The sequence below is a fragment of the Mandrillus leucophaeus genome, unplaced genomic scaffold (assembly GCF_000951045.1).
Source record: "Mandrillus leucophaeus isolate KB7577 unplaced genomic scaffold, Mleu.le_1.0 Scaffold635, whole genome shotgun sequence".
Lineage (NCBI taxonomy): Eukaryota > Metazoa > Chordata > Mammalia > Primates > Cercopithecidae > Mandrillus > Mandrillus leucophaeus.
In genome coordinates, this window is record NW_012106864.1 from 614,069 (window position 1) to 625,877 (window position 11,809).

Genomic DNA, 11,809 nt, shown 5'->3' on the forward strand with positions numbered 1-11,809 from the left:
TAAAGAAAACGTGGTACATATACACCATCAAATACTAGGAAGCCATTTAAAGAATGAAATCATATCCTTTGCAGCAACATGGATGCAGCTGGAGGCTATTATCCTAATTGAATTAACAAAAACCAGAAACCCAAATATTACATGTTCTCACTTGTAAGTAGGAGCTAAACCTTGGGTATACAAAGACATAAAAATGGGAACAGTAGACACCATGGATTCCAAAAGGAGGTAAAGAAGGAGGGGGAAAGGGTTCAAAAACTTCCTACTGGATACCATGTTCACTAACTGCATGATGGGTTCAATAAAAGTCCAAACCTCAACATCACCCAATATACCCTTGTAACAAACCTGCCCATGTACCCCCGAATCTAAAATTTAAAATTAAAAAATATTTCACTGTTCCACAAATAAAGTTTTTTCAAATAAATAACTTTCCATTTTTAAGTTATTTATTTTTTCAAATTTTCTGTAGCAGTTGAGCTTCTTTTGATAAAAATTTCTTTAGTCAAGGATTAATATTCCCTTTTAAGGAGTTGACACACTCCAGTCCAGGAGTAATAAACATTTTAAAAATCTACAAGATTTAAATTTTCACCAGTGTTTAGAAAAAGTGGAAGGCATTATGTAAACAAACTCAGAATCATAAAAATGGTATATTTAATGAATCTGCCTCTTTTCTCTTTGAGTTATTTTTTTATACTGGAAGGATAGCAGTTTCTGAAAAGTAAAATGTTTTTAAAAATTAAAAGGAAAATCCATATTTATAAGAGCATTAAGTTGAACTGTGCCCCTCTACCTTGCTTTTAATGGTTTATTAATAAACACTTCAGAGAGAAGATACAACAAAACATGAACTACTCTTTTTATGAATACACTATTTTTATTCTTTAGCATATATTAGGCATACCTAAGTATGCATAGTGCTATATAGAATGAATAAACGCTAGAGTGATGATTAGGTTATATTCTGCTGCTAAATTTACAATGGGTTCCCCGTAAATATGTGTGAGTCAGCCTCCTATTTTTCTTCTAATGTTTAAAGGGAGGTCAATAATTTTTGAGCAAGGATTGTGGAAGAAAATGTTAGGTTTGTTGTGGAGAATGTCCTATGTTATAATTCACAGACTTTATGCCATAACCTTCATTTTAAAAGCATTAAAATCGGCATACCGGCCAGGCACAGCGGCTCATGCTTGTAATTCCGGCACTTTGGGAGGCTGAGGCGGGCGGATCACAAGGTCAGGAGATTGAGACCATCCTGGCTAATACAGTGAAACCCCATCCCTACTAAAAATACAAAAAATTAGCTGGGCGTAGTGGCAAGCACCTGTAGTCCCAGCTACTTGGGAGGCTACTTGGGAGGCAGGAGAATAGCTTGAACCTGGGAGGTGGAGCTTTCAGTGAGCTGAGATCGCACCACCGCACTCCAACCTGGACGACAGAGACTCTATCTGGGAAAAAAAAAAAAAAAAGGCATACCAGACTCTAAATTAACAACTCCAAATCACCCCATAAAACTGTATTCTGGTTCTTTTCCTCATATAAGCAAAGCCCAGTTGGTTTATATGAAGGATCAAGAGCTTCTGCAGTAGTGGAGCACAATGGAACACCACATTTTTTGCAACATTGGATTTCATATGGACTATGTGATAAAATCATTTCTGCTCTTGTGATCAATCAGTTGCCAAATTTGAACTATGTGTCTTTGAGCATCTTATTTAAATTCTAATAATCATTTGCATATTAAAACTAATTTCCATTTGCATTAAAAAGTGATAAGTCTTAGAATGCAACAATTAGGTCATATAATATATGGGGTAGTATATTGCAGACTAGACATTCTCTGGGTATTTTCTCAGTGTTAGAAAAATATTTCTGTAACAAAGAATGTAGTCCTCAGAGACAGGATAGTTCACCAGGTGAGTGACCTGTTGTGAATTCCCTCACTTCTGACAAAATGAACCATTTTCTGCTCTCACTTACTTTTTCTTCTCATGTTTTTAATGAAGATATAATTTCCAAACAATGTGTTCATTCATTTCAAGTGTAATTTTGATGACTTTGGACACAGTATAAGCCCATGAAAGCATCACCATAGTAAATGTATCAGTAGATCTAATAGTTTCACCATGCTAAAAAGTTTGCTCAGGGGCCATGTAATAATTTACCCCATCTCTATGTTACACCCGATTTCATGTCTGTCACTATGGTTGATATTTTACTTTTTATGGTTTCATATAAATGAAATCATATTTTATGCATTTTTTGGCTCAGTATAATTTTGTCAAAAATGTATCAATGGTTTTGCATGTGTAAGGAGTTTCTCCCTTTTTCTTGCTGAATATTTTTCCATTTTAAGAATAATCATAATTTATTGATTCACCTGTAGATGGAAATTTGGGTAGTTTTTTGTTTTTTGTTCTTATGAATAAAGCTGCTGTGAATATTTATGTGTGTCCTTGATAGGATATATGTTTTCATTTCTCTTGAGTGAATACCTAAGAGTGGAATTTCTGTCTTATGGTAAATAAATATTTAACTTCTTAAGAAGCTGCCAAACTATTTTCCTAAGTGGTCCTGAAATTATCCATTTTAAATAGCAGTTCGTGAGAGTTGCTGCACATCCAGTTGCTACACATTCCCACTAACACTCGATATGGCTCAATGTTTTTAATTTTAGCCAATCTAACGTGTGTGAAGTGGCATCTTGTGGTTTCAATTTGCACGTCCCTGATGATTAATGATGATGTAAATATTTCAATGTGATTATTGACCTTTTAAACATCTTCATTTGTGAACATTCTGTCCTTTTTCAATGGAGCATTTATCTTCTTATATATGTTTTTATTTTTCTTGAGTGGCTATCTGGAAGTGGCATTGCTAACTTGTAAGTTACTTCTATGTTTAACTTTTTGAGAAACTGCCAAACTTTTTTCCAAAGTAGCTGCATTTTTCTTCATTCCCAATAGCAAAGTATGAAGTATTCTGTTTCTCCACATCTTCACCGAAATTTGTCATTCTCTATCTTATTTATTATAGCTATCTTAGTGGGTGTAAAATAGCATCTCATTAAGGTTTTAATTGTAATTTCCCTACTGACAATATGTTCTGCATCTTTCTATGTGCTTATTGGTCATTGTTATATATTTATTAGTAGGATGTCTTTTGATTTTTGGCTCTCTTTATTGTGTTGTTTCCTTATGGAGTTGCAATAGTGCTTGTAGATTTGCAAATTCTGAGTACAAGCCTTTTATTAGATATGAGTTTTAATTATCTTTTCATTTTCTTTATGGTATCTTGGCAGTACAAAACACATTTGAAGTTTGATGAGGCCCATTTTTTCAGTTTTTTTCTTTTATGGATCATGCTTTTGGTGTCTGAGTTAAAATGTCTTTGTATAGCCCTAGCTCTCAAAAATTTTCTTCTGTGTTTTCTTTTAAATGCTCTATTGTTTAGCAATTACATTTCAGGCTAAGATCTATTTTAAGTTGTGTGTGTGTGGTGTAAAGTGAGAGTCTAATCTTTCTGCATGTGTATATTGAATGTCCTCTGCACCATCTGCTGAACACACTGTGTTTCCCATAATAAATTGTCCTGGCAAATTTGCCAATAATTAATCGAGTACACAAATAAAACTTAGTTTTATACTTTTCGTATTTGTCTGTTATTTACATACTACCCTTATGCTAGTATTACACTGTTCTGATAACTAGCTTTATGGTATGTATTGAAGTTAGAAAGTAAAAGTATTTGTACATTGTTCATACTTTAAAAAATTGTTTTGGCAAATTGATATGCTTTGTACTTCCATACACATTTTTGAATCTGCCTGTCAGTAACTATAAAAAAAGCAAAATACAAAACACCCTGGAATTTACTGAAATTTCGATAAGGTTGCCCTGAATTAGTAGATTGATTTAGGAAAAACTATCATCTTAATCAAATTGAGTCTCTCAACCTATTAATGTAAAATTTGTTTTCATTTATTTAGAATATATCAAATTTACCTCATCAAGTGTTATTATCGCAGTCCAAGTCTTATACTTTTTGTTAAATTTAGTCCTAAGTATGTTTATTCTTTTTGGTGATGTTTTGATTGTGTTCTTGATTTCAGTTTTGAATTGCCATTGGTCATAAAGAGAAGCACATTGATCTTGTGTCTTGTTATCTTGCTGTTTTATTTATTCTAATATTTTCTTTTGTGTGTATGCATGTATTATTTACTCTTTTCTATATATAGTATTATGTTGTCTGTGAATATAAAAATGTTTTACAATGTGGGTGCCTTTTTTCTTGCCTGATTGCTCTGGCTAGAACCTTCAGTACTATGTTGAATAGAACAGATGATAGTGGACATTCTTGCCTTTATTCTGATCTTAGTGGGGAAATATTCAATCTTTTATCATTATGTATAATACTCACTATAGATTTTTCATAGATGCTCCCATTCAGATTTAGAAAAGTTCTTTCTGTTCCATGTTTGTTAAGAAGTTTGATCACAAACAGGGTACAGGCGTGCAGAGGTGCATACCTATAATTCCAGCCACTCAGGAGGTTGAAATGCGAAGATTTGATGTGGGAGGATTGCTTGAGCCCAGGAGTTGAAGACCAGCCTGTTCAACACAATGAGCCTTTTTCTCAGAAAAAAAAGTTAGATCATTATGGGTGTTGGATTTTGTTAAATATGTTATCTATTAAGGTGTTTGCATAATTTATATTTATAGTTGTATAATTGGTGATTTATATGATTCATTACATTAACTTTGGGATGTTAAACCTTGCACCCCTGGAATAAATTCCACCTGTATTTGTTATTAGTAAGTAGTCCTTTTAATGTATTGCTGAATTTGGTTTGCAAATATAAACCAAATTTCGTTGATGATTTTGCGTTTATATTCACGAGGGGTGTTGATCTGTAGTTTGCTTTTCTTATGATGTTTTCATCTAGCTTTGGTACAGGGTATATACTACTAGTCTCATAGAATGAGTTGGAAAATATAATTTCCTTTTACATTTTATGGAGTATTAATATTTTTCTTTTTTAAATATTTAATAAAATTTACAGTTGAAACCATCTGGATGTGGGCTTTACTTCGTGGGAAAATTTTTAATTACAAATTCAATTTATTTACTATAGATTTACTCAGATGTTATATTTCTTCTTGGGTCAGTTTTAGTAATATATGGCTTATTAGGAATTTGACCATGTCATCTAAGTTACTGATTTTTTGACAGAATATTTTGCTTTTTTATTGTAATGCATATAAAATGCTACTTATAATCATTAGCACTGAGTGGGCTCACTAATTTTTGCTACTGTTTTCTATCACATTAAATTCCATTCTAATATTTATTATTCCCTTCATTCTGTTTGCCTTAGCTTGTTTGCTCTTATTTTTCTACATTTTAAAAGTGAATTCTTAAACTATCTGAGATTTTTCTTCTTTTCAAATATAGGCATTTAAATTTATAAACTTTCTCTGAGAACCAATTTAGTGGCATCCCATAAATTTTGGTATGTTATGTTTCTGATATCATAAAAACTTTTTATTTTTGTTTTTTTAAACTTTTAAGTTCAGTGGTACATGCACAGGATGTGCAGTTTTGTTATATAGGTAAACATGTGTCATGGGGATTTGTTGTAAATATTATATCATCCAGGTATTACATCTAGTATCCATTAGTTATTTTTCCTGCTTCCCTCCCTCCTTACACCTTCCACCCTCGAATAGATCCCAGTGTGTATTGTTCTCTAAGCTCTATGTGTTTTCATCATTTGGCTCCCATGTGGAAGTGAGAACATGGGGCATTTGATTTACTGTTCCTGTGTTAATTTGCTGAATATGATGGCCTCCAGCTCCATCTATGTCCATACAAAGGACATGATCTCATTCTTTTTTTATGGCTACATGGTATTCCATGGTGTATATGTACCACATTTTCTTTATCCAGTCTATCATTGATGAGCATTTGAGTTGACTGTCTTTGATATTATGAATAGTGCTGCAATGAACATACACGTGCGTGTGTTTTTATAATAGAATGACTTATATTCCTTTGGACATATACTCAGTAAGGGGATTGCTGGGTCAAATGGTAGTTCTGCATTTATCCAGCATCTGTAAGGAACTTAAATTTACAAGAGAAAAAAAAAGTAAAAAGTGAGCAAAAAACATGAAGAGACACTTCTCAAAAGAAGAGATACTTGTGGCCAATAATCTTTGAAAAAAAGCTCAACATCTCATCATTAGAGAAATGGAAATCAAAACCACTGTGGGATACCAACTCACACCTGTCAGAATTACTATTATTAAAAAATCAAAAAATAGCAGTTGCTGGTGAGGCTGTGGAGGAAAAAACTTTTACACTGTTGGTGGGAGTGTAAATTAGTTCAGCTATTGTGGAAGACAGTGTGGTGATTCCTCAGAGACCTAAAACATTTTTTTGTAATTTTTGAAATAACTTTTTCTTTGACCTGTGGATATTTAGGCATGTTTAAATTTCTAAATGTTAAAATATTAATATAAAGTTTAAAATATTTAATTTTAATATTTATCCATTTCCCAGATTTCCTTCCATTGGTGATTTCCAATTTAACTCCATCATGGTTGGAAAACATGTATCCCATGCTTTCAGTCTTGTTAAACTTGTGTGTACTAGTTTTATGGCTTAATATATGGTCTATTTTGTACAATATTCTGTGTGAAAAGGAAATAATTCTTTACATACTGATCTCTGGGGCCACAGAAATTCCCTAAAGATTATTCATTAAGCCTATTTTTCTCTGTAAGTCCAGAATGTTTATGGAGATTATGAAGACTATTAAAGATTCCTTTACAAAGCTCATGGTCAGAGTTTAATTTTATGAAATTTATAAATGGAATCAACAGTATAGTTATGACATTCCTGCCATGGTGCCATATCTCAGCACCATGGTATGTGCTTCAACCATAATATTAGAGGGATTTCCTAGTTAGAAGGATTTTGAATTTTCATGTAAGTTGAATTTCAACGATACCTAATGATGTCACATCCAGAGTGAGCAATTTGTATTTATTCAAGGGGCTAAAAGAAATTCTTAGGGAATAACATTTTTATCACTAAGTGGCTGTGAATCAAAACAGCATTTTGACTATATAGGTTGTCTTATCAATACACAGGTGAAGACTATGGCCCTGGCCAAAAGAAAAGGAAATGAATCCCTTGCCCAGAAAAGAAATTTAAATAATTTTAGGAAATATTGCATGGAAGTGACATATTAAGCTAAGCATTAATATCCTGAGTTCAGGCCAGGCATTGTGGCTCATGCCTGTAATACTAGCACTTTGGGAGGCCAAGGTGGGTGGATCATTTGAGGTCAGGAGTTTGAGACCAGCCTGGCCAACATGGTGAAACCCAGTCTCTACTAAAAATACAAAAGTTAGCCTGGCGTGATGGTGGGCGCCTGTTATCCCAGCTATTCAGGAAGCTGAGGCAGGAGAATCATTTGACCTGGGGGCTGTAGGTTGCGGTGAGCCGAGACTGCCCACTGCAATCCAGGCTGGGTGACAGAGGGAGACTCTGTCTCAAAAAAAAAAAAAAAAAAAAAAAAAAAAAAATTCTGAGTTCAAAATTAATCTTTACCTCTAACATATCACTTGACAGTAATCACGATAAGAAACTTACTTACAAATATCTTGTTTTCATCTTAATGGAATGGAAATTGTAATAGTAACTACCACATAAGGCTTTTGGGAGAATGAACATAAATATTCTAAACAGTAAAAAAATCTGACATCACAGTTAATTTCAATGTGAATATATCTTCTTTATTAGAACTGTGACATATTTGAAGAGCACTTTTCTGTGACCATTAGTATAGATAAAATTTAATTCCGGTTGTAGGACCTCCACAACAAGTAGACAATAAAACAATCTTCTTTCCCAATTTCTTCAACTCTTTGAAATCATTTGATGTCTTTCAAGATTAGTGTAATAAGTCAGTTAAAAACTTTGAAGACGAACTCTCGAAAACCCAGTAATAGCATTGAGAGATACAACAGCCCCTCTGGATTGATTTTATTTAACTATTGATTTTAGTCCAACACATTCATTTTATTTTGAATATAATTTTTAAAGAAGCAAACGAGGTAAATCTGTAGATTTCTTTGGGTAGTATGGACAATTTAATAATATTGATTCTTCCAATCCATGAACATGGGACATATTTTCATTAAGTTAAGGATCTTAGAATGAAGAAGTTATTCTAAATTATCCAAATGCCCAATGTAATCACAAAGGACCTTACAAGACTCAAGCAGAGGACGACAAGTACAGAAAAAGAGGGCAATGTGATCGCTGAAGCAAAATACCACACTGCTGGCTCTGAATGTGGAAGAAGGGTTTTTGGGTAAATAAATTTAAGGGCTGGGTGTGGTGGCCTGTGTCTGCAACCCTAGCTACTAAGGAGGCAGATCTGAGAGTCTGAGGATCCCTGAGACAGAGAGTTTGAGACCAACCTGGGCAATAAAGTGAGACCCTTTCTCGTACACATGCACACACAGAAGGAATGCTGTTTTAAAAGGTGAAAACACAAGAAAAAGCATTTTGCCCTCTGAAGCTCCAGAAAAAGTAAGGCCATGCTGATACCTTGATTTGATTTTTACCCAGTGACATTGATTTTGAAATTTTGACCTCTAGAAATGTAAGGAAATAAATGTATGTTTTAAGCCATCAATTTTGGAGTAATTGATTACAGCAGCCATCAAAAACTAACACAGGATTAGAACATTTTTCAGTGGAATATTTTAAAATCTCTACTCCAATGCTTTAACAGGTTACCCCTAGTCTACTTTTAGATAGGAGTAGAAAAGTAAGTGTGTTGGACATCCGGATTACTGAGAACTGTAACTATGGCTTAACAAAGTGCTGACAAAGATTTTGGCTCAGGTGACCCTCAGAAAAACAAGGAAACAGCATAATGTGGCAGGAAGATAATTTGGAACTGGAAATATCTGTTTCCAAACATAGGCTCTTATATAGAATAACCATGCTATCTTGGGTGGTCTCTTTGACACATTTGTAAAATGGAATAATACCTATAGTGTCAGATGTTTTATTCTCAGAATTAAAGTAGCTATTATATTATGTGTACAGTGATGGGCAAATGTTATATTTTCAATGATCTATAGCTATATAAGAAGAAAATGGGAGATTTGTTGTTATGTATATTTAATGATTTGGGAACCTAGGGTTCAGGGACTAATTGTTTTATGGATATGGAGAGAAGGGCTGGGGCTGGAACCTGATTCCTGGTGAGAATTTCATAAAGTCATCTGCCACTAATTTATGAATCTAAATTTTAACTAAACTTAAGAGGTACATATAAAATTTTCAAAAATATAAATATAAATTTCTTATATTTCAAAAAAGTCTGAAACTTTTAGAAATCAGTATTAATAATTAAAAGAGACTCCAATTGCCAAGGCAAAGGGTTCTTCTCTTCTAGATGAAGAACTGCATGCTAGATCTCAAAGATGGAACCCATAGAGAGAGTAGCCACAGAAACAGGTTTAAATTCTGATTTAATTATTTTAATGGCAGGTCACACCCACACGGCTTTCCTTAATGAAGTATTATGAAATTCTAAGGTGCAACCTAGTTGTTTAAAGTGATTTTTAATTATTCCTTTTTGATTAAAATATACAAGCAAAAAGGTGAGAGTTTTATGAATTTGAGGAGAACAATTTCTGGGGAACTTGCTTATGTTCAAGTTGTTAAGTTGAGCTTTATATAGATTTACAATTCTCTTCGACAGGTTTGGAGGAAAGTAATTCATGCTGTGAACTGTATGGATAAAATTCTGTGCAATGCCAGCTCAGTCTTTTCTTGTGTGCCATCAACCTTCAATATAGAAATAACAGTATTTCTTCTGAAAAGGCTTTCAGTTATCGTCTCTTACCATGCAAAATTATATATATGTATGCTTTTCATAAGGTTAAAGTGAAATACAAATATTGTAGTTAATTCCAATGCATTCAGCTTGGGAATGTTTTATTTAGGGAACTTTTCAGTGAGTCTAATTTAGCATTATTTAATTTTTATTTGAATTCCTAAAAAGTACATGTTAAAATACCGTATATACACATTGACATTAAGAAACACAATCTCTGTGTTAATGTTACCACTTTACATAATACTGAGTGCTTAGTGATTGTTGAATTAAAATATAATTATATTTTAACACTTTAACGCATGTTTTCTACAATAAGCAATAGACAAGAAATTCATTGCTAGTCAAACTATTCACACAGTCAAACTATATGTATTATGCTTTTGTTTACCACTATATCTGAATGCTGAATGATTTGTAACATTATTCACAAAGGGAAATTAAACACATGGTTGTTAAATAGTGAGACATGAACCACCTTCAAATCATCTCACACTTCTATATTTTTTCATGTAGTTTCATGCAATTGTCAAAAAAAATTTAAATTATTTTGTTATAGTATTAGAATAATATGTATAATTATTTAAAGGAAACAGTTCTATTTTAATTTCCTATTTGTTATAAATTGAAACTAAAGGATTTTATCCTTTTTACAAAGTAGTTTTAAACATTAGGTTTTGCAGGTAATCCAGCAGTAATTTTCTTTTCAATGCTGGTTATAAATGGGGCCACAGTGAATGCAGTAGTTAAGAGAACTGATTCTGGAATCAGACTCTTGGGGTGCAAATCCATGCTCACACAATTTATAAGTCTAAGTGAGCCTTCCATCTTGGAGAAGTGTGGACATTTTTTAATAGGATTTAACAGGACATGGTCATCATTTTAGAAATAGTTGGTCAAGGACAGTTCTCAGGAAAAAAAAATTTTAATGATATAATAGCCATTGCTTGCAAAGTTTAGATTTGATCACAGGGAATCAGAAGAGTTAGTGACTGAAATAATGTGCATGCATTGGTGAAGAGACAAAGGCAACAACAACAAAATAAATAAATTGGGCTATGTAAAAATTAAAAACTGCATCAAAGGGTTTAGTCAACAGGGTAAAAAGGCAAACTATGGAATGAAAGAAAATATTTGCAAATCATATACCCAATACAAAGTTAATATGTAGAATATATAAAGAACTACAGCACAGCAACAACAAAAGCCCTACACTCTAATTCCAAAAAAGATAAATGTGCACGAAGCATGTAAGAAGATGCCTGACATTACTAATCATTAGGGAAATGTACGTTGAACCCACAGTGAGATACCACCTCACACCCATTAACATGGCCACTATAAAAAAGAGATAAAATATTTTAGTGACAATGTGAGAAATTAGACAATTGGTAGAAATGTAAAATGGTACAGCATCTGTGGAAAACAGTATGATAGTTCTTCAAAAAATTAAAAGTAGATTTGCCATAAGATCCAGCAATTCTACTTCTGGGTATATACCCTAAAGAATTGAAAGAAGAATAATGAAGAGATATTTGTACATCCCTGTTAATGCTCATAGCATTATTCATAATAGCCAAAAGGTGGAAGTCACCTAAGTGTCCATTTATAAGTAAAAGGATAAATAAAATGTGGTATAGACATACAATGGAGTATTAGCCTTAAAAATGAATTCAATTCTAACACTTGCTACAACATGGTTGAACCTTGAGAATATTATATTCAATGAATTTAGTCACAAAAAGACTTATAGAAAGATATGACAAATTGTCAAATTCATGGGGACAAAAGTAGAATGGTAATTGATAGGTGCTGGTAGAGAGGAAAACAAGGAGAACTGTTGTTTAATGGGATTAGAGTGTTAGTTTTGCAAGATGA